Source organism: Megascapheus bottae, chromosome 20 (assembly GCF_031878675.1).
Source record: "Megascapheus bottae isolate mThoBot1 chromosome 20, mThoBot2.hap1, whole genome shotgun sequence".
NCBI lineage: Eukaryota > Metazoa > Chordata > Mammalia > Rodentia > Geomyidae > Megascapheus > Megascapheus bottae.
The window spans coordinates 13,151,504-13,175,950 of NC_143528.1; the positions used below are offsets into that span (position 1 = coordinate 13,151,504).

Sequence of the window (24,447 nt, forward strand, 5' to 3'; positions counted from 1 at the left end):
TCAGACTGTCCTAAAGGAAAAGCAGGCCCTGGTGAGCTGTGTGCCTTGGAATTGGACATGCTCCAAAAATGTTTGCAAAGGCTGTTTTAGGTCTGAGTCAACACACCTGATTTGGAAGGGTGCCATAGACAGAGGCCAGCAATACTGGCACTGTACAAGGTCTCTATTCTGGGGATACTTTAAAAAAATGACAAAACTAATATTTAACTCCTTCGTTAGTAGGTGTGTTGTGATCTGAAAGTACCTATTTTGCTAGAAAATCAACTTGAACCAAAAAAGCCTCTGATAGGACTGATTGTCATTTATTTGGCCAAAGTTGATACTATCATATTTTTTTTATCACATTGGAAAAGCATAGTCGGAAAGTCCTAGGCTTTGCATTCTAATTTCATGTGTATCATCAATTTTGTGCGTAGCTTTAATCTTCCACAGATACCTTGAAACGTCTGTCCAGATTGAATAAATAATAGGTTTTGTCAACAATTAGAGAAGGCAGTCAAATGTGTTCTTACTGCTGCCATGGCATTATTAAGCCTGCATAGAAAAATAAATAGCTCTTGTCAATGGTGAATGATCACAGTATAGCTCTTTGTTGCTTAGATCTATTTTATGTGAAATATAATGAATGAAACCAATGATGCCCAATGTTTCAAGAAAATTCGGTAGTTTCTTTGTGATGTCAAGTCCTAAGAAAAAAGAGAACTGAGCTTTGCTTTTTGCATGTGTAATCTCAACATGTGGAATAGAACCAACAGGTAGAAAATAAATGGCAACACATCTCAGGCTAACTCAGGAGAATATATTCTACTACAGTCCATTAGAGTTAATGTTACGATCTGCACAGTGGCACATTGTGGTTGGATGGTGTTATTGCCTTTCGTCTGGATTACAAAGATAATTTAAAAATAGTTAAGGAGATCATGAAAAGAACATGTGCCTGTCTTCTTTTAATTTGGCTCAATAAAGACATTTTAATGTCCACTATTGCTACTAACATTTAACAAAATAAAAGATACTAAGAATCAATGTAAGAATAAAGGATAGTTACTATTAGTAAAATCAGCTTTATAAAATGTATGCCACTAGCCATGTGCTGGTGGGCAGGAAAGCCTGTGAGACTTTCACCTCTAATTAATCACAGATAAAGCTCCAGTGGAGCTGTGGCTGAAGTGATACAGCACTAGCCTTGAGCAAAAAGGAGTTCAGGGATAATGCTCAGACTCAGAATTTGAGCCCCAAGACCAGCAACAAACAAATAAATGAACAAATAAATAAACATAATAAAATATGCCACTTATATAACTCAAAACATATAATAGCCAATACTATAATATCTGAATTGATAATACACACATACATACACATGCACGGACACACACACATGCTAGAAGAAGAAATACAACTAAGGAGAGTGGTTATCGCTGCGATGGGTAAGAGAAATTCAACAATGGTGTTTTAAAGGAGCTTCAGTTTTTGCCACCATATTTACCACTGTCTGTCTCTGTACCTCTCTCTTTTAATACAGAGTCTGGGTTTTTAAGACAAAAGTCTGGACTTGAACTCCTGATCATTCTGCCTCAGATTACTGAGTGCTGGAATTTTTCAGTAATATGCCACTGCACTTGGCACAGTATTCTATTTTCTTATGAAAGATAATAATACCTTAATATAAAACACACACGTGTTAAGAAGCGTGGATGTTTGTTTACTGTTCTTTTGCATTTTTCCGTATTTAATATATTTGTTCTCTCATTTCAAACAAAGCGTAGCAGACTTAGTTTGCTACACTGCCCTTCTTTTTCGCATCCCAGCATGCACCAGGGTAACTGTGCACCAGTAATGGTGTGTTACTTCTGTCTCTCAGGCCATTACCTTAGCAACAAAACAATTATTTATCACTTGCTTCTGTGAACTATGGCTTTCTATAGTTTTTGCAATGGGTGCAGAACCTGTGAAATTCTTAATTTTTGTTAGATATTCTCTTTATAGTTTTTTTGAGACCTTATAATTCATCTGAATTTCCTCTCCCTCCCCTAACCTCAAACCATTTTTTTCTTCATTGAAATGTTGATTACTTCTGTTGATTATCCTTTAAGGCTAAGAAAACAACCCCATATATCAAATAGCATTCAGATTATTATAGTTCTCACAGTTTTTGAAACTTCAAATACATCTTTTACTTTCATAGAGGCCATATTTTGAATTTTTCAACTAAAAATATGTACTTCCTCAGACAAGTCATGACACATAATACATGTATTATATCTATACCATTGAAATACCTTTACTTCTGTAAAATCCATCAATCAAAAACCATGGCGTAAAGTAAGATAAAATAATTTCTAGTGCTAGAAGTGTTTAGACTACAAGTCACAGCTCAAATTAGATGTCACTATCCTAGTTAGCTTCGGACTGCAATCTTCCTACTTCACCACCCGAGTATCTAATATTACAGGAGCACAGCATCATGCTCCGCTTACTCAATTTATATTGTGTTGCATGTTCTGGGAGGCAAAGTTCCTGACAAATGATAAGCATACAGTTGCCTTTTGTTAATGGGTTAGGGGATTTGATCCCAGGGTCTCCCCCTTACTAGTTTGTTGGTTATACTTCTGAGCCTCCAACTGCTTTTCACTGATTGTTTAGGACAGGTCCTTGTTTCCTGCCAGGATGCATGTCTGAGCCACAGTCTTACTTCTAGGCTTCTCATCATCCCTGGGACCACAAGCAAGTGCTGAATTCTGCCGTGGTTTGGAGATTTCTAGGTTACCTATTCTTATTTATTTATTTAGTTAGTTAGTTTTCAGCCTTTTGGTTTGGTTGTGGGGCCTGCACTCAAGGCCTGGGCACTGTCTTTGAACATTTTTGCTCAAGGCTAGCTAGCTCTCTATCACTTGGGGCCACAGCTGTACTTCAAGTTTTTAGGTGGTTTATTGAAGACAAGCATCTCATAGACTTTTCTGCCCAGCTAGGCTGATGTCCAGTGGTGATCCAAGATCTTAGCTTCCTGGGTAGGTAGGATTACAGGCCCACCAGTGCCTGATAAGATTGATTTCTCTCTGTATGATTAGACAATAAGATACTGAGTAGCTAGTATTACAGGCATAAGCCACCAGTAGGTGGTAAGATTGGCTATTCTTTAAAATAGAAAATGGTGCTCATTTCTCTCTGTGTGATAAGATAATAAGATACCTTGTTTATGATGTGAATAACATGAATCATACTTTATAAACAACCCCAATTTGCTCACCAGCCTATAGATAACATGTTAACTTCTTCATAAGGCATTTTCAGCATCAAGTGTGGTCTACATTGACACCTAATAATGATTTAAGGCTAACCATGGACTTTCCTATATAATCTCACTTTACTCAGTGATCTCCAGACATGCATTTTCTTAGGTCTCTGAGTATATTGACTCACAGATCCTCCTCATTCCTTCAACAGTTCTGGCACTTCAGTTTCTTGTGGAAACTCTTCTTTCTACTTTCCTGGCCTGAACTTAGTCCTTCCCTGCTTCTTCAATGTATTATACATATTCTTTGATTAAATACATCCTATTTATATTCAAATGCATTGTTATTTTATATTAATACTTCTTAAAATATTTTTATAGTTTCTAAATAGTTCTCATTGTCTTCAACATAAGATAATGAAAGGAAGAGATTATTTCTAAGTGTTTATGAAGCAATTAGACAAAGCCAGAGTCATTAAGTTTGAGCACATTTTAGAGCTGAGGTTGAAATTAATTTCCACTCTCCAAGTCATTTTCTTTCTACTCTACAACAGCTCAATTTCACTAAATATGATATTACTACCGCTTTTAAACCCATGATAACAAAAAAGTTTGAAAGAACATACAGGATGCTGGTGGCTCACACCTATAATTCTAGCTACTCAGAAGGCTGAGATCTGAGGCTTGTGATTTGAAGCCAATCTGGGAAGCAAAGTCTGTGAGAGACTTATCTCCAATTATCCAGTAAAAAGCTGAACGTGAGCCTGTGGCTCAAGTGGTAGAGTGGCAGGCTTGAACCAAAAAGCAAAGTGAGTTCAAGGTTCAAGGCTGTGAGTTTAAGTCCTAGTATGAGGTATTGTTCTAAGAGTTTAGTTGTATTATCGTTTTTTCATGTTCATAATAACTCAGTATAATACATACTATTGCTATTCACATTTCTACAGATGAGAAAAGGGAGAGGCCAAATGGTTAAGTAACTTCCTTCAAGTTATTTAGCTAAGAGTAACAACCAAGATTCATAACGAAGTGTTTTGGCTTAGGAACTTACCACATACATAATAAAAGTAGACTTAAACACTGATGTGTTCTCTCGGAAGTGGAGCTCTGGACATGAGCACTGTCTATAAGATTCGTTTCAATTTTGATGGATGTGTAACAGGGAACTGAGGTTTGGCCCTACAGCTCCATTTACAGCCTCAACTATAATTACAAAGCATAAATGGGGGATGGATTCAGATGATTGAATCCACTGGGTTTCATGTGGGTAGTTGTTGGGAAACAGAGCAGCACTTTATTTTTGGATTTGCTCCCCCCACTCCTACTCTTCAAATAATAAGGCAAACTGGTAGTTGAGAAAAAAGAAAAAAGGGGAAAATGTCTAACAACCTGTTTCTGATTTGTTTGGGACTGCAGCCAAAGTTTTGGGAACTACTCAGAGTTGCATTTTTTGGAGTGTTCAAAGTGGATATTCTGTTTCAAAATAACTGAGATGAAAAATAAAATTACAAAATAAGTTGTGTCAAGCTTCTAGGCTAAAGATATTTTTCCATACTCATAATGAAAATAACAAAGCAACATAAAATGACAAAAATAAAATAACAAAATATTTATTAATTTACATTTGTAAAGACCACTTGGTTATAAAATACAAATAAAAACAAGTTAAAAGGATGAATAAAGCTCAGCTCTAGTGGCTCATGCCTTTAATTCCTGGCAACTCAGGAAGCTGAGAACTGAAGATTGCTGTTTGAAACTGGTTCAGGCAGAACAGCTCATGGGACTCTCATGTGCAGTTAACCTCCAAAAAGCTGCAAGTGGAGCTGCGGCTCAAGTGGTAGAGGGTTATCCTTGACTAAAATAAAAGGCGAAGTCTTAAGTTCAAGTCCAGCACTATCATAAAAAAATAAAGTGAATGAACAAAACCAAATACTTCATAATCATCTTATGCCCTGTGATAATAATGACTTATTTTCTTAGGAAAATAAATTAAAGGTGGCAAAATTCAGCAACAAGACGAACCATAAATTATGAAGAAAATACCAAAGAAAGAAAGCTCCCAATTTCTAATGCCTTGGAACAAAATCCAGAGTCACTGGTTGTTTAAATATATTAGAGTCTGATAATTAAGAAGAGAACGTAATTTACAGTTATGACCCTTTTGGAGACTCCAAATTTTTTACTACAGACAATTTGTATTTTTATAATACCAAACCTCTCATTACTGGCTATCTAAAACATATCCTGATTTCGGTTTGTAAAATCTGTCTTCCTGATCACTTAAGCCAATTGACCTGCTTTTTTTCCTTTTTTCTTTTCATAGATTTTTTTATTGTAATTAATAGCAAGGGTTACATTATGTTCATCAGATGAAGGTGCATTACTTCACAAACATTGATACCCTTTCTCATGTCTTGGTCCCCATTTCCCTCCCCCCATCCCCACCCCTCATCTTGTTTGCTCCCTTCCCTATCTTATTTCAAATAGCTAAATAAGCATATATATAATATATCAGATAACAAGGTAAAATACTGTAACACTTTGAGATAACCAAGGCATCTTGGTTAGATGGAAGATAACATAGTATATTAAGGGCAACAATCACTCATTACATGGCTTTTGTTTCTATATCCTGGAGGTCCTTTCATTTAGCATCATATTATATGGCCTTATGTCTCTAGGTTTTGATCTATTGTAAATCTCTGCTAGGAGAGCCCAAGGTTTCTACTGATTATGACATTGACCTGGTTTTTTATTTTAGCAGGATGGCTGAAGTGATCTTTTATTTTTTACCGGTACAGATTTCATAAGCTTGGTCTCTAGCTTGTGACAGCTTGTAGAAGGTTCTGGAACCTTTAAGAAATGGGGCCTAGTTAGAAGAAGCAGTTTCACTGGTCCCTGGTAAGTGTACCTTGTATCCTAACATTCTGTGTCAGTTTTTCTCTATTTACTTCCTGGCAACCATGATGTGTGATGCTCTGATATTTTGCCATAACCTCCCTGGTCAGGACAGACTGAAATCTCTAAAAGCAAGACCCCCAGAGCTGGGAGTTTGGCCTAGCGGTAGAGTGCTTGCCTAGCATGCACGAAGACCAGGTTTGGTTGCTCAATACCACATACATAGAAAAAAGAGCCAGAAGTGGTGCGGAGGCTCAAGTGGTAGAGCTCTAGCCTTGAGAAAGTCCAAGAACAGTGCTCAGGCCCTGAGCTCAAGCCCAGGACTGGTTTTTTTAAAAAAGTAAGACCCCCAAATAAATCTTTTCTCCTTTAAACTGTTTCTTTTATATACTTTATCAAGGCAATGCGAAAGTGAGTAGCACAAAGGTTGAATACTTAATAAACAAAAAACAAGTTAAAAAAAACTTGAAGGTTGTATCTGGTCTTGTTTATGGAGTCAATATGCTGAGTTTGGACAAAAGTAGTTTGATAGATGGACTGGTTTCCCGTCCTTTCTTCTTGACAATTTTCTTCTAAGAATATCTTTCCTTTCCTTTAGCTTTTCCTTTTGCTTTTCAAGGCAAGTGATTAGCCTTACAGACAGAAGAGGAAATTTCGTTTAGAATAGCTTTGCAGCAGCACTTACACAAAATAAACCTTTGAGGGGAAAGAAAAATGGAAAGGATAAGAAATAACACAATAAGGAAACCGTTCTGATCCTTTATATTACTTTTATATCTAATTTCTTCACTGCAGGAGTTGTTGATTGTTTGGACACCTCCACAACTGCTGTGACTTGTAATGGGAGACACCAGTACAAATTGAACACATAAGCATCACATTAGTAACTTCTTGTGTCACTGATGAGTTTTGAGTCAATGAAGCCATTGTGACATGCCTAATGTGACAGTAACTTTGCTGGAGGGACAGGACTACTCCAGGGAACAGCAGCCGCTGGTAGTTCATGCCGGTAAATCCTAGCTGATCAGGAGACAGGTCTGAGAATTTTGGTATGAAATGAGCTCAGCTAGGAAAATCCATGAGACTCTTAACTTTAATTATCACCAAAATATTAAAAGTTGTGGCTCAGCCTTGAGTGGAAAAAGCTCAGGGATAACATCCAGGCCCCTACCAAGTTCAAGCCTTAGTACTGGCACACATATTCATACAAAATACTCAGGGGAGAAAGGTTATTAAGGACAGTGTCGTTGACAAACTAAAAATGATTTAGACGTCTATCAGCCTGGCAAACTGTCAAGGATTGATCGGACCTATCTGGTCAGAGATGGATAGGCTTTGCTGGCTGTGCTATATCTGGGGGCTGGGAACAGCTCCAGATTCAGAGTGTATGTCTTTCCCAAGCACACTCATTTTCAGCTATCTGCTGATCAAGGTAAAGTTACGTAAGATCAAGGTTAAGGTTAAATACACTTTAAGTTAGTGTTAGCTTTCTGTTGACAGGTATTGATGGGGTAAAGCTCAAATTCCATATTTTTTAAAGAAACTTTTTACATGGAAATAAATAAAAGCTATTTCGGAGTAACTTGGACTCTTACACATTCCAAACACACACAGACACACACTTACATATATACACACAGCTCTTAGAAGTAATAAAGTATTTTACTAAGCTAAAGTCATGGCTATTTCATTTCATTAGGGGTAGGATACTTTACAAATAAAAGAAATCATTGGCAAATAAAGCGCTTCCCTTTCATGATCTGAAAATTTAACCCCTTTTTAAATAGTCACTAAGTATTTTTTTAAACCAATCTTACCCATTACTTGTCACACTCTGGCTGGAAACTCTGAACCATTCTATTCATTTATTAACTCAGCCAGGGAACTGTATTTAAAAATTTATGAGAATGCTTGTGGTCAGACTCCTTCATTGCCTTTACATATGACTAAGTGGAGAGAATGCTTCCCAATCAGTTACTATAAGATTGGGTCTTGCATTTTGCACCCTTAACTGGAACTATGACACTAATTGGCTTGCTTCATAACACCTTCTTGATTATAGGCCTAAAACTAGCCTGCCTTACCATGAGGCCTTTTGTGGCCACATGTTAAAATGAAACTGTTACAGACCAGGTGACATATTTTGATGTTCACACTATGAAGAAAAAAATAGAGACTGCATTCCATGTTTTTAGATAGCAAAATATGATCTTCAGTACAGGCTAACAATATACATCGTTTGAACTGTGTTGACTATATAGTACTTTAAGGCAAGAATTTTGGAAAGCAGGTTTTGGTACTTTAGTGACTGCAAGATGCTTTATTGGAAGAAATACGATGATATTTACATCTATTTTGTTTCCTGACTAAAGAACAATCAAATTTTACTTTTCAACTATTTAGATTAAAATTAATATTACTGCTGATTCTCAGTTCAATCCATATAATGTGTATCACTTACAAAAGCAGCCCATTAAGGGGGGAATTATGAGTGTGTCCTTGAAAATATTTCACTTTCATGTATTCACTTTTAAAAAGTGTAAAGGTCCATGTAAGTGATGACTTTTGAGAAGCTAAATTATCAGTTGAGATGCTGGTTAACACAAAAAGCTAGACGTCTACTGCTCGGTTCCTTTCCCCAGAATATTTTCATACAGAATTCCCTCCATTTTTACTCCTGTGAAATCAATTGTTAAGAGAAAGATGTCTCTGACAGAGAAGTCACACTTATATGTTCTCTTTGTGGCTGATTTGTTGTTGTTGCTGCTTTAAACTATCAAAATCTTTGAAATGAAGAGAGGTTTTATGAGTTGATACAGACATTTGCATACAGAATTCAAGAAATTTATTATTTAATAGAAACATGGGCTTGAATTTCATAAAACTCATTTATACTTTATCATCTGTCAATATTAGACAGAACAGGACTGAATTTTAGAATATAGTTTAGTGTCCCCTTGTCCCTATTTCATACAAAGACACTGGGAAGATAAACACAAAATTTTAGGATTTACCAATCACCTTTTCTTTTTTCTTTGTTAGTCGTGGGGCTGGAACTAGGGGCCTGGATGCTATCTCTGAACTCTTTTTTGTCAGGGTTAGCATTCTAACATTTTAAGCCACAGCACTACTTCAAGTTTTCTGGTAGTTAGTTGGAGATAAGAGTTTTAGAAATTCACTGCCCAAGCTGGCTTTGAACCATGATCCACAGGTCCCAGTCTCCTGAATAGCTAGGATTACAGGTGTGAGTCACTAATGCCTAATTGAATCACCTTTTCTCTTCAGTATGAACTATTTCATTGTGTGTATATATATATATATGTATATATGTATAAACAATAGATTTTTTTTCTCTTTTCTTTGTTCTTTCTCTCAAACCTTTTATCAGTTTGCTCAGGAATTTGGTGCTGGGAAATCAACTTCAGACCTTGCACATTTTAGGCAAGTGATTTAATACTGAGCTACATTCACATTATTTATTTATTTATTGAGGTAGCATCTCACTTTGTTCAGGAAGGCCTTTAACTCATAATGTAATGAGGCCTCCTGTCCTCCTGCCTCAGCCTCTTAAGTGTTTGCTACCATGCCCAGTGAAATTTTCTTCAATTATTAAAGTGTGATTATTTTTATTCAACGTCCAATTTTCAAATTAACCCTGAGTTGTGACTTTAGGATAGTAATTTAGGGCTAAAATTAAAATGGTAATTGACAATAAATGCAAAGAAGATGGCTTTCTAAGAATTTCATTAAAATGGGGAAGGAGGTTAGAAAAAGCCACTATGAAGAAAGAAAAATTAGATATTTGTCCAAATGCACTGTTCACACTTTATGTTGTACAAATGTCATTCAATTGTAGCACACAAATGTTATTTGTCAGAAATTATGAAAATAAAAAGAATATTAAATGTCATTAATAACTTATATAATTTTATTTTTTGAAGCCAGTACATTCCAGATTCTCTTGAAAAAATTCTTTTGGGGGAAATGAAGATAACTGTCTCTCTAAATAGTAGATTTTTGCTATAGAGATGCATGCAAATTCTTCCATGGATAACAAACTATTCATCCTTCTAGATACATGGCAGACATATCCAAAATTAATCATCTCAAGATTTTTGAGAATCCATCATGTGGTCTTAATTTCTACTGTCTTATCTACTTTTAGTATATTCTTTTTTTTCAGGGGTGGGGTCAGGCATAGGGCTTGAACTTTGGGCCTGGGCTCTGTCTCTGAGCTCTTCAGCTCAAGGCTAGTGTTCTACCACTTCAGCCAAAACACCATTTCCTATATTTTAAATTTTTAATTAATACTGATGGTATTACTTAAATGATATGGACCATAAATACAAAAATATAACAAAATTTGTATATGTTAACTGTGAGAATGACAAGCTAGGCACTAAAATCAAATTAACTTCAATGCTAAAATTCTCCTTGCTAAGGTTATGGTTGAACTGGGGGATTCTTCCTTTTGCTTGTCTGGACAGTTACAGCGACAGGTGCAAGAGTTGAAAGGAATCATGGACTTATTTCTTACCTGTCATTATTGGCTACTTGCTATTTTTTCTCTTGCCTTTACTTCCTTTTCAATATACTTAACAAAACTCAGGATATTTCAATAGTGTTCTTCTGTTCTTTTGAGGTAAGAAATTTGAGTATTTAAAAATATTGCTTTAGGAAGATTTAAAAAAATCATCAAAGGGGAAGGTCAAAGGTTACGACACTGAACTACCACAAGGGTTTCAATATTTATTGGAGGGGAAACTTCAGAAGAAGAAATAAATCAAAGCACACGAAGCCTACTAATAATACATTATAAAATTAGGAAATAAAGTAAATAGAAACAATAGGGTTTTATCTTTCTTAGTTATCCATATTCTAAAACTCTTTTTCCCCCTTTGGTAAATTCACTTACTATGTGAAATCAGTTTTGGAAAAAACCTCTGAATTTTCAAAGAAGGAAATTGCAGTTGTGGCATAGGAAGGACACAATTGTTCATTTCTGTTTGGTTTTCCACCTTATGTAAAGTGATAGGTATATTCTGATATTTTTTTGAAGAAATTTTATTTATTTGTTTCTAATATCTTCAGAATGAAAACTACCAACTGCAGTCCTGAGCACTGTCCTTGGGCTTTCTCAAGGCTAGTGCTCTACCATTTGAGCTACGGCAGCACTTCTGGCTTTTTCCGTGTATGTGGTAACCAGGAATCAAACTCAGGCCTTGCTAGGCAAGCACTCCACGATCCTGGGCCCCTCTTCTAGATTTTATGCATCTGCTTGTCTGGGTCATTTCATTTGTAGGAATAGAATGCAGGTTTAAGATGAATAGGATTTTAGTTTTGCAATTCTCCCAGACTTGTAACTACCAAGAAAAAAAGTGGAGGAGGAAAAGAAAGGGAAGAATACCTCCTTCAGGAAACTTAAGGAGAGTACTGGTCTGTTTCTACAACTCCCTGGGACCCATGGTACTAGTTGCTAACAAATACTAGTCATGTTTCTTACCTTTGTTGGATGTAATAAAATTATTATGATGATTATGATTATTTTTGTTGCTTGTGGGACTTGAATTCTGGACCTGAGCGGTCCCTGAGTTTTGCAGGTCAAGGCTACCACTATACCCCTTGGACCTCAGCCTCGTGAGTAGCTAGGATTAGAGACATGAGCCACGGCACCCAGCTAAATAGCACTGGTTTCTTTTCTTTTCTTTTCTTTCTTTCTTTTCTTTCTTTCTTTTCTTTCTTTCTTTCTTTTCTTTTCTTTCTTTCTTTCTTTTTCTTTCTTTCTTTCTTTCTTTCTTTCTTTCTTTCTTTCTTTCTTTCTTTCTTTCTTTCTTTCTTTCTTTTATTTTTGCCAGTCTTGGGGCTTGAACTCAGAGCCTGAGCACTCTCCTTGGGCTTTCTCAAGGCTAGAGCTCAACCACTTGAGCCACAGCACAACTTCTGGCTTTTCTTTTCTTTTTTTTTCACATTGTATTTTTTTAAATTGTAATTAATAGAACAGTTACATTATATTCGTCAGATAGAAGGTGCATTATTTCACATACCTTGATACCCCTTCTCATGTTTTTGTCCCCATTTCCCTCCCCCCACTCCCTCTCCTCCTTTTGTTTTCCCCCTTCCCTATTCTATTTCAAATAAACAAATAAACATATATAAAATATACCAGGTAACAAGGTACTGTAACAATATGAGATAACCAAGGGACTTAATTTTCCCAATTCCATCTTTTTTTTTTTTTTGCCAGTCCCAGGGCTTGAACTCAGGGCCTGAGCACTGCCCTTGGGCTTTCTTTGTGCATGCTATGCAAGCACTCTACCAGTAGGCCAAACTCCCAGCTCACACTTCCAGCTTTTATATGTATGTGATGCCAAGGAATTGAACCTGGTCTTCATGCATGCTAGGCAAGCACTCTACCACTAGGCCAAACTTCTGGCCTAAAATTATTAAATATACTTATTTATCATGAAAATGACATGATTTGGTGGATAAAATGCCAATTTCTTACTTTTCCCTTTTTCCTTTATCTGTAATTACTTAAGAATAAAAATATATGTGGGCCGGGAGTTTGGCCTAGTGGTAGAGTGCTTGCCTAGCAAGCACGAACACCCATGTTCAATTCCTAAGTACCACATACACAGAAAACAAAACAAAACAAAACAGAATTTTGCTGTGGGGTTCAAGTGGTAGAGCTCTAGCCTTGGAAAAGCACAAGGACAGAGCTCAGGTCCTGAGTTCAAGGCCCAGGACTGGCAAAAAAAAAATACACTGGAATTAAAATGCTTTGAACACAAAATAGGTAGAATTAACATGAAAACTAAAAATATCCCCAAACTGAGAACCAGGGTGGTTTTCCAAATTTATATCAAGTCCTAGCAAATAAATTATCCATTCCTAAGCAATTTAGATGAAAATATTTAAAAATGAAATTGTAACAACTCACATGTCTGACTGGGATAGGAATGAGGTGAAGAACATTCTAATCATGCCCTTCACAGTTAAGGTATTTATTCATACAAACAGCTGGCACAATTCCCATAGACCAAGGATGACCATTAACTCCAACTAAAGTAAGTTGTAGTGTCAAGATGTAAACACTCCATAGAGCACTCAGCTAATATTACAAGGACCTCAATTCCCATTAGACAACAAAATAAATAGCCCTGAAGAAAAAGAACCAGCCCTGGTGGTTTTCCCATTGTCCACAGTAGTCTCCTCCTCTCTCTGTATCCCTGCTCCTCTGATACTCCTCTAGACTAAATTAGGCCATAAACTCAGTTCCATAGCACCCTAATTTCTTCACATCCCAATAACTGTTGCATTTTCGGCTGCACTGTAGACTGCATGAGGACAGGCCTGCTGTCTGCACTGTGTACTGCGGCATCTTTTGTGCCTAGCACAATACATAGTATGAATACATAAATACATTCATGCTCGTTCATATTCTAACGTATTTTCTGCTTGTCCTGGTGTATGAGGTTTTGATTCGGTCTTTGATACTCATTTTGCCAAAGGTAAGTATGATCAGATTGACAGTGACCATAAATGAATTAGAATGATTTTGAAAATGTTCATTATGAGGTGTTGGTTTAATGTTAAGAAAATATACGAGAAAGATGAAAGGAGTAAAGAATGATCTCCTGTTTGGAACAATGGACTGCACTGCACAATATTATTGCCAGTGCCTGTGTTATTTTTTGAGTGGCTTTCTTAGAATAGTTCCAAGAACTTCAACCATGCCTTTAATCCTTGTGCTATCTCTGTGATACGTGAAGCATTTTCAATATCACCATATAACAGCTTGGGAAGTTGTCAGGACTGAAAAGCAGAAGTCCACAAATGTTTTCCATTTGACTGAATGTTTGTTTCTAGTTTTAGCCTTCACTCATTTTCATTTGATAACACAAAGCTGACTGTGTTCATGGGTACTGTACATTTTTTTTCACTCAAATTTTTTTCTCTTGCTATTACATAGAATCCAAAGTGCTATGATTTCTTTCTGACTCTTCAATTCTCAAGAAGCAACGTTTAATGTGGGAATAGAACATGTAAATTAATTTATTGCTTTTCTATTTAGTCTCACTCAGAGACAAAGGTAAGAACTTCTAATAAAAATTCAGCATGAATAATAATAATAATAATATTAAATACACCCTGATAATGATTTTTTAAACACTGAGGAAACAGATTTATCCTCAGAAATTGTTATTGGCTGTATGTAGCTCAGTATAGCCAAAGGATCATGCTATTGTGTCATATGTGCATGCCCACAATCACACAGCTGTGTTGTGTGTGCATGTCCACAAAGGACCACGTCACACTAAAACAAGCACATGCCCCTGCATGCAGGTAAGCAATCTCCTGCAGCGGCATCATTCACACCTACAGTATACTTGAATTCTTGACATCTATAGAGATAGCAATGTAGCCTTCTATGCTATCCATATATGGACTGAAGAAGTTTGTCTCTAAATTTATCAGATTATTTTCAGATTGTTAGAAAATATGTATGTTTTGGGAACTTGTGAAGGCAGAGAAAAATTACTGGGATTAAATCCAAGGGTATACTAATTTTAAAGGACATATTAAACATGAAATAAGTTACTTTCTCTCACAAATCAAGAATGCAAGTTGAAGAGCCTCCATATCCAGGGAAGGGCAACCCCTGGTAGACTCTTTTTCCCTTCTTAATTCCTTGTTAGTGATGCAATTTCACCTCTGATGTTGTTTTGAGTATTTTTATTTAAGTAATTGTGCAAAAGAGTTGCCATGCACCAAAGCAGCTTACAAATACAGTGCGTCTTGATCAATGCTGCCCCTTTCAATATTCTAACCACCCCTCCCACCCTACGCTTTCCCATAAGTATCTTAATTTTACATCATATATTGAAGTTTTGCCATTTAACAAAAATAGTTTATGAGTACAATGCATCTTGATAATTGTTCATCATTCTCTCTCATTTCTCCCAATCTATTTCTTCAATTTTCTTAGTTGCATTGTCATACACACACATATACACACTGAAAATTACAAATGCCTTCTCCTATCCTTTCTCTCTTCTTTTGTTTACCTCCCCTTCCTTTGAGGTCCTCCTGCCATGGCACCTCAAGTTCCAGCTTCCTGGTATTCATTGTGTTAGAATGTAGGTTAGTTATTCAAAGGGGTTACACCAATTAGAATGCTAGCCTGCCTATATCCCACTTCAGTTAATATGTTAGTATATGCACGCACACATGTGCACGAGTCCTGGGCTTTAAGTCAGGACACGGGTGCTGTTCCTGAGGTTTTTTGCTCTATACTTGAGCCAGAGCTCCACTTCTGGTATCTTGTGGTTAACTGGAGATAAGAAACTCAAGGACTTTCCTGCCTAGACTGGCTTCCAACTGCAATCCGCAAATCCTAGGCTCCTGAGCAGCTAGGATTACTGCTATGAGTCAATGAATCCCTGAAGAAATTTCACCTTCTAAGAGATTTAACTTTAACTGAAGGAAGACTCTAATTGTGCAATAACATTTTAAAACAATATTCAGTGAACCTTTGATAATGACCTTCTCAATATGTTACTTTTTGTTAATTTTTTATGATGCTATTTTCTGACTAAAAATATCATTTGACAAATTTTACTTTTTGTGTGTTTTTTTTCTTTGTGTTCCCCCTCTTGTTGCTTTTTGATTTCTGTACCTTTGTCTTATATATAAGTTTATTTGATTTGGGGAGGGGAAGCACAAAAAAGGCGAGGCAAAGGGTGAACTAATGCAGCAGTGATATTCACTGACACTTTGTTGAAAATGAACTTTACAACATGTTGGGGAAGGGGACAGGAAGAAAAAAACTGGGAGGAAACAAGGGAAGAGGTGACAATTCAAAAAGAAATAAACGTATTCAGTAGCTGACTTAAGTAACTGTAAAACCTCTGTACATCACCTTTACAACAAAAAACTTAAGGAGCTATATTAGCAAAAAGTTAAAAACAATGAAGAGAGAAGACTGGGAAATCCTCAGAATGTAAAGAGATTGGAAAATAGGCAAATATGGACCTTTCCTTAGGTCCTCATTAATGATCTATTTAGTGGCTGCTGTTGCATTGTTTCAATGATTCTAGGAAAGTTGCTCTTTTAGTTTCCAGAAACTTGTTGGCAGGCATCCAAACTAGAGCTCTCATTTGCCTCCCTTCGGCAGATCTTACCTCTCTGCACTGTGGAAAACTCACAGTGGCCAGTTGATTATTATGCCTCTGGTTTCTCTTATCATCAGCCTAACAGAAATATTGTCAAGTGTCACCAAAGAGCCTTTCTTTCTGTGGGGACTGTTGGAGACTGGATGCCATGCTCTGGGCAGGCACACTCCTTCCCAGGAGGTGTGTTTTTCTTTGGGAACATGGAAAGACCCCTCTTGGGGAAAGGTGTAGGAAGACAAACCAATTGTCACTTCCGAGGGGGTGGTGGTGGTGGTAGATTAGATCCTTTATGCGCTTATCTTCATGCACTTGCAGCTTTACTGATCTATCCCTGCTGGGTTGCAGGGTAGGTACAAAGCAGGGGAGCAAACAAGTGATTTGAGCATTGGTGGTAAGGAATGAGTGACAACAGATGGCCCTTAGTGAGATGACTCTGATAAGAGTCAGACATTTGTCAGACCCAGCACCACAAAGTAGACACAGCATTTATTCATTCAGTCATATGACTATCCTGGAAGAGTCCACCTACCACCCATTCCTCTTCATTTTATTTGTTCATTCACTAACTGAATAATTAGTATTAGTATATTCTAAGCATGGAGTTATGGAAGTGAACAAAACAGCCTCCCATTCCTGTCCTTTGTAGTCTCCATTCTCATTCTCTACATTCTTAGAGTAGAATATTAGATCATTTTCTGTATGTTTTATCCTGCCTGCAATTCTAGCTACTCATGAGGCTGAGATCTGAGGATCACAGTTCAAAGCCAGCTACATCAGAAAGATCTGCAAGACTTTTCTTCTGTCTAATTTAATCAGGAAAAAGCAGACCTGGAGGTATAGAACAAGCAGTGGAGGTCTAGCTATGACCAAGAAAGCTAAGTGAGAGCTCTGGCCCTGAGTTCAAGCCAAAGTACTGGTATAGAATAAAACAACCGAGAATATTCAGTGACAAACTGTTTCATATCTTCTAGGATGGTTTTAGTGAGCATAATAATGATGTAATAATAATAATATAATGATAATAAAGGAAAATCACAAGTACTGATAAGGGTGTAAAAATTAGCTCATATGTAGTGGTGATGTAAAAACGATGAAGCTTCTTTTTTAGGAGAATCTCTAAAATATGATTATTATTTTTTTGTCGGGATGATGTATAAAGGGACAGGATTAAGGCTTGCTTAGCAAGTACAAGGTCCTGGGCTCAATCCCCAGTTCTGCCAAGAAACAAATAGAAAGCACACACACAGACACACAGACACACAGACACACAGACACACAGACACACACACACACACACACACCCCACACAATAAAACCAAGCTATTCTGGCAGTTTGATAAATTCAACATGCAATTACCCAACAATTCTAGCTATGCCTATCCAGAAGATTGTTTAGAGGATACTCAAACAAAAACTTGTATGAAAATGTTCATAGCAGTTGCTATTCAGTATAGCTATCAGGTGGAAACTTTCCAAATTCCCCTCTATTGAGAGATGGATAAATAAAGTATACTATGTCCAAACAATGGAATATTATTCAGTGGCAAAAGGGAACAAAGTACTAATACAAGCTACAACATGGATGATTTAAGATTATGCTAAGTAAAAGGAATTTCACACAGGGGTCATATGCTGAATAATTCAATTTATAGGAAATATCCACAAAAGGTAAATCCAAAGACACAAACTGGATTATGGCTCATAGGGGCCAGATAAAGGTGAGAAATAGGGAGTATTTTTTGAGATGATGAACTGTTCTAGACCTTGATAAAGTTGATGATTATATGACATTATGAATATACAACAGATGCTTTTGAATTGCACATTTTAAAGTGGTTAAGAGAGTGAATATATAATGTGTTGTCTATCACAATGTAAGAACGCAGCTGGGTGCAGTGGCTCACACCTGTAATCCTAGCTACTCAGGAGGCTGAGATATGAGGATCGCAATTCAAAGCCAGACCAGGCACTAAAGAATGTGAGACTCTTGTCTCCAGTTAACCACTAGAAAACCTGAAGTGGTGCTGTGGCTCAACGGGTAGGGCAGTAGACTTGAGCTGAATAGCTCAGGGACAGCGCACAGGCCCAGAGTCCAAGCCCCATGACAGATCAAAAAAAAAAAAAAAAAAAGCAAATAGTTGAGTGTTTTGGGGGAATGAGGACTTGCTTAGTGAAGAAGCCTGGCTTTTTAGCACAGGGAAAATAGGATTTGAATTTGCAACCAATGATAGAGTGATTCACATGAAGATGAAACTTTGAGTACAATGCCTTGAGTAGCAAATGGGGTTAGGAAGAATGATGCAGAGATTCTGCATATATTCTACAATTTTGAGTCACACAATAATTGATTTAAAGCACGATCACAGGGCACCGGTTTCCGAACTTAAATATAGTGATTGGTAAGTGATCACCTGAGAAAGAACACTGTTCTCTGGACACTGCTATCACATTTGTTTTCAATGTCTTTAAGAGAAGTGTTATTTGGGATCACTCACAGATCATTACTTTTCTTACCATTAATATAAATAAATACAGCATTTCTATGGAAAAGAGAAACAAGGGTACACACAGCCTATTTTTTTTTTTGTCTATATATGAGGTGAATCTATATATCACTCCTTTAGGAACTAAGTATGTATAATTTACCTTTGATTTAGCACAGCATTGAAGTATGACCTCCAAAGTGTGTAAAGTAGGGACTGTTCACATGGATGTAATCATCTAGGTAGGCTCAGCTGACAGCTAGGCAGTCCAAGGGCAGACTGTCAGCAAGACTGGCTGTGGGCTGAATGATGAAACCCAGCCCCAACTAAGTGAGTGGATTTTTAAACTTCATGTTGTCAGATTTCTGCTAAGGGAAGGCTAGAGGCGCCCAAGAAGGTTAAAATGGACCATCTTTTCCCTCTTCAGTTCTTAGTCACTTTAAACTGTTTTGTTTTGTTTTTCTTTCAGCTCTAGGATCATCTCTTTTCACAAGTGTCTGCTGGAAACAAAACAAATGCTGCTGTGTTGCCCACCACAGTCTCTCCAAGGGGGCCTTTCCATATCACAGCTATTGGCAGCTCCTTCTAATGCAGATATCTAGATGAGGTAGGCCTCCTCACTCACTGGCTACCCAATGTGAAAAACTGCTTCCAAAGGTTTGGATTGCTTCAGGTCAGAGGCACACCCTGCCGAGGGAGACGTTACATTCAGCTCTTTCTCTAAAGTAAAGGGAATTGCCTTCCTGATTTCTAAGGCCTTTATATGGTTTTCATTAATGAATATTTGGTAAACTTTGCTGTTTATGGAACAGTGTAGCAGAATAAACTACAGAATTAAATTAATAGATGACAGCCTGAAATTTAGGGTCATTCACACACACACACACACACACACACACACACACACACACACACATTTGAAATCTCATCGTCTCCTACTCTTTTATTGTAAATTTAAAGAAAAGAGAGTAAGCACATGTCTTAAATCCCTTCTGGTTATGGCAGGAAAGTTAAATCTAAAAACATGGTTAGTTAAGATTATTTTTGAGCTAGTATGCTACAAGTAATTTGAGACAGAAAAGCTTTCTTTCAAATCAGTATTTGGTAGAATATACGGATACTATTTGCAGTAGGTTAGATAAATCCCTTAACTACCACGAAAGATTTTAAACTTTTTCTTCTTCCTTTTGCTGCCACTACTAAGGTTTGAACTCAGAGCTCTGTACTTCTTAGGCTGGTGCCATGCCAGCAGCCATCTATTATTTTAGAGATAAGGCCTTGCGTTTTACCTGGGCTTACCTAGTCCATGATCCTCCTAATTACATTTAGCTGGGCTAGGATCACCATATGTGAACTACCAGGCCCATTTGTTTTTCTGTTGAGATGGGGGAGGGAGGTAGTGCTTAGGCTAGCCTAGAAACATGAGATTCCTGATACCTGCCTACTGAGTAGCTAGAATTATAGCCATGAGATACTGCTCTGGTACTTTGAAGTTCTTCCTGGAGATCTAGCCCATCAGAAGCTCCAGATTCTGTTTGGTAAACTTTCAAACATGTCTCTTAACTTTGAGCATCTCTTCATGACTTCAGAGTACTTAATTCTGACAATCATTTCTCTATGCCTTCTGTTGCATGTTTCCTCAAACGTTGTGGCTCTTCCATTTTAGTCTGTTTACCAGTTTCAACTTTTCTTTCTCCATTATAAGAGGAGAAGCTCAGAGTGTACAATCAAGCCTGGTTAAAATCCTTTATTTATCAATAATTCCTACATGAGCAGCTATAATCTTAGGTTTTGTGTTTCAAGTTCTTCCTTTGCAAAAACGGAGAGGTAATTACAGATTGGTTAAAGGACAATGTGATAGGAAAAATGACAGATAAACAGAGGGTGTTGTATGGAGCACAACACTCACTAAGAGTCTCATAATTAGAATTCATAGCCAAACAGCTCATTGTATTAGAACTCCCACTGTCCTCTACCCCAATTTCCTCAGCTGGTGCCAACTATCTTGTGCAGTATCTCTCAGTATGCTCTTTTTAGAGAATAGTATGGCTCTCTTTAAATAGCACAATAATCTGTTTACCTCTGGGAAGCCTTGCTTTTTATTATGTTTATTTTGGACCACTGCTATGCTATTATTTTGCAAAGGAACAAGGAGTAAAAACACTGGAACAACTGATCACCAATGATATTCCTTAAATATATCAAAAGAGACCACATAAAACTAATTTTGGTTTAAGTTGGTGTTCCAAAACAAACTATAAACAAATTGGTATAGAAGATATTTCTGTACACATTTTTCTGCACGGAAAGCTTTTAAAAAGAATTTCTTGATTGGCTAAGGCCACTGGAATGTCAATGTCCAATAAATAAAGAGCAGTCCATTTTTTATTGGCCTGTTAGCAACACATATATATGAAAGTAAAATATTATAAATTGAAGAATTTATTTTAGCTGTAAGATCTTTATTAAAACAGAATTCCACTATCCCTACTTTTATATTTTTTGAATTTTTCAATGATTAGCAATAAAAGGTGGAGAGTTTTGCCTTACACATTACAACAGAAAGGAGTCAAAAGACTTCCTAAAAATGCAAAGAATGTCTGAAACCAACCCTAATAAAAATGGAAATAGACTTAGAATATGTGTAAGAAGCTGTTTCTTTTTGGAAATAGCTATTTTACCTTAAATCACCAAGATCAAATTTTGTAAGTTTTAGAATTATTAGAGCTTATGAGGGTATAAAATAAAATCATGAAATGGACAAAATATATGACAAACAGGAGCAATTAAAAAACTTTTGGGATCTTTTGCCTATAAGAAATTATTTAGGTAAAAGTAAATAGATGAATGCTTGCTTATATTCCTTCTTTAGGGTGCTGAAATTCTTCAGGTGGAATAAAGTAAGCCAAATCAAAATTATTTGCTGTGTAAGGTAATCATCAAACGTCTGTGAAAAGCGTTCAGTCCAGCAGTACATATATTAAAATTGAAATGACACAGGAAAAGTTAGCATGGCCCCTGAGGAAGGATGGCCCACAAATGCATGAAGTGTACATATTTTAAAAAGAAAACTCCAAACCAATGAACTATTATAAAAATTAGTGAAGACACTTGTTGTTGAGCCATTTAAACTAAAGCAGAGTCTTTTTTTTTCTTTTTGGTGGATTGGTTGCCTGGGCATAGATTGTAGTCTTCTTTGCTAGAAGAACTTGACCATAAAATACATAGTCATGAAACTTTATAGGTTTGTGTGTGTGATTCATTTCTTAGATGTAAGGAAATAAAATTCTTTGTAGAGTGAGAACAAATGATGCAGAGTCCTATGTGTATGAAGGTCTTGAAAGTAAAGCAGCATTTGACGGCAACCAATGCCCTGGATATGAATTCAGAAAAAAATATTCATAGTTGTTTATGAGCAAAGACAGGCTGAGACAGGTTTGAACATGTGTGAATCACTCTCCACTTGCCTCTGGGATGGGGAGCTTAGAGAGGTGGTCAAAGGGTACATTCTATTTTGGGAAGTTTCTGGTTAGTTTTTCCTGTACTGCCCATTTCCTTCCTTAAAGAACAACTTCTTCCTAAACCATTCACTTCCTTTTTTGGGAGAAACACACACAGTAAGGGATAGATTTGGGCAGCAGCTACAAGAGTGAAAATCTACAGATTGTAGCTACTACTCCTAAGTCCAACAAGCTATTTATCCTGCAGTAGTCCTCTGCATCTAGTAAATGGACTGACAAAGATACAAAGAATAATAGAGGGGTAGCATTGACCACAACACATTGTGTGCACATAGGGATATATCAGTTAACATATGCTAATAAAGAAAAAGAAGACTGCAGAACTTTGGAAGCTTCTTTGTGAATTCTGTTGGTACGGAATAAAGACTGGCTTTTGGATTAGGGGCTAAGCCCACTTTTAATTTTCTAGGTTTTCAATGAGTTTTCCTATCTGTACTAGGAAATGAAAGGCCAGTTTGAAGAATTCATGGAGGGCCACTTTATGGCAACTGATTAAAGCCTATTGCATAAAGCGGAAATGTCTGTTTCTAGACCTTAGTGCAGTCTTAAGTAAAGGTAGGGGTTCTACCTTTTTAGGAAGAACTCCACTTCTTTCTCAAAGTGGCTCTTGACTGAAGTAGACCCCTGTATCTTCAAAAGCCTTCATTCTTTAAGCTCTTCAACCTATGTGATCATCACATTTACGTTTGAAGATATTCCAGTTAAGTTAGGAGATTTGTCAGAGTTTAATTTTAAAAATGTGAAAAAAAAAACCTTCTGGCACACCTACAACCAGAGAGGGCAAACATCTCCCATGCTCTCTTCTCCCTGTGCAGGTATTTCTGATTTACCTCTTGTTAGAAGGACACAAAGTGGAATATTTCCAAGAATCCATTTCAGCAAAGAGGTAGACATTTTTGCTTTTTCGTACAGTTAGATATTTTCTTTCTCAAAAACTAACCATTCAAATGTAACATTGTTTATTAACATAGTTTTGGGTTTATATCTTGAATTTCTGTAGTGATTTCATGTATACTTTCTGAATAAAGTATAGTCAAAGTAGTATTTCAGGTGGAGACATATATGATAATAAATGACAAGCAATTATATGACACTTCATGTGGACCAATCCTATTGTGTCACTGATATTAATGGACAATAGCAACTGGACTAAACTGACATGGCATTTATCCTTTTCTAACGCTGGCTACATGGTCAGCCTCAGAAATTAAACTAGAAGTGTGAACTTTCCTTTTTGGGGGAAAGAGGGCTAAGAGTGCTATCCCTATTTGTTTTCTACTCCAGAATAGTGATCTACCACTTCAATCACAGCTTCTCTTTTAGCTCTTTGGTGGCTGATTGGAGATAAGAGTCTCACAGACTTTTGTGCTCAGGCTGACTTTGTGATTCTTAGATCTCAGTTTCCTGAGTAGTTAGGATTACAGATGTGAGCCACTGGTGCACAATGAACTTTTTTTTCCCCAGGTACTTGGCTTTCGTTGTTTTGTTTTTTGTTTTTTTTTGGGGGGTGGGGGGGTTGGTTAGAGGGCTTGAACTCTGGGCCTGGGCATTGTCCCAGAGCTCTTCAGCTCAAGGTTAATGTTCTGCCACTTTGAGCCAAAGCACCACTATTAGTGGATTCCTCTGTATTTTTCATGTGATTTATACCACAATATTTTGTATTACCAGAATATGTGAGCTGAATTGCCATAGAAAACAAACTTTTATGAATATATGATTTGGAGTCAATTCTGATTTTCTGTTGTTCATAAACTGAGACTCATGGACTCTAAATAGCTTTGAGAAAATACTTAGGAGTATGGTCTTCAAAAAGATTCTGGTCTAAGCAATTCTACTCCTTGGCGTTTACCCAAATATTCAGAAACAAGGACATACTAAAGCCACTAGAACAATGATGTTCTTTGCAGCACTAATTACCGTAGTGAAGATATGGAATCAACCCAGATGCCCCTCAGTAGATGATCGGATCAAGAAGATGTGGTATTTATACACAATGGAATTTTATGCTGCCATCAGAAAGAATGATATGACCCCATTTGTAAATGGAAGGACTTGGAAAAAGATCATATTAAGCGAAATAAGCCAGACCCAAAGGAATACAGGCTCCATGGTTTCCCTCATTAGTAATAATTAGTACA

The 24,447-nt window shown here is 36.9% G+C and overlaps 1 protein-coding gene and 1 non-coding gene across 3 annotated transcripts in view; one reads left to right on the plus strand and one right to left on the minus strand.

Moving 5' to 3' along the window:
* The window catches only part of Dlc1 (DLC1 Rho GTPase activating protein), a 337,813-nt gene that overhangs the window by 80,409 nt on the left and 232,957 nt on the right, over nt 1-24,447 (minus strand). The window lies entirely within an intron of this gene.
* LOC150049190 (U6 spliceosomal RNA) lies at nt 21,747-21,851 on the plus strand. The gene has a single exon (XR_016539060.1). It is a non-coding gene; the product is annotated as a U6 spliceosomal RNA (small nuclear RNA).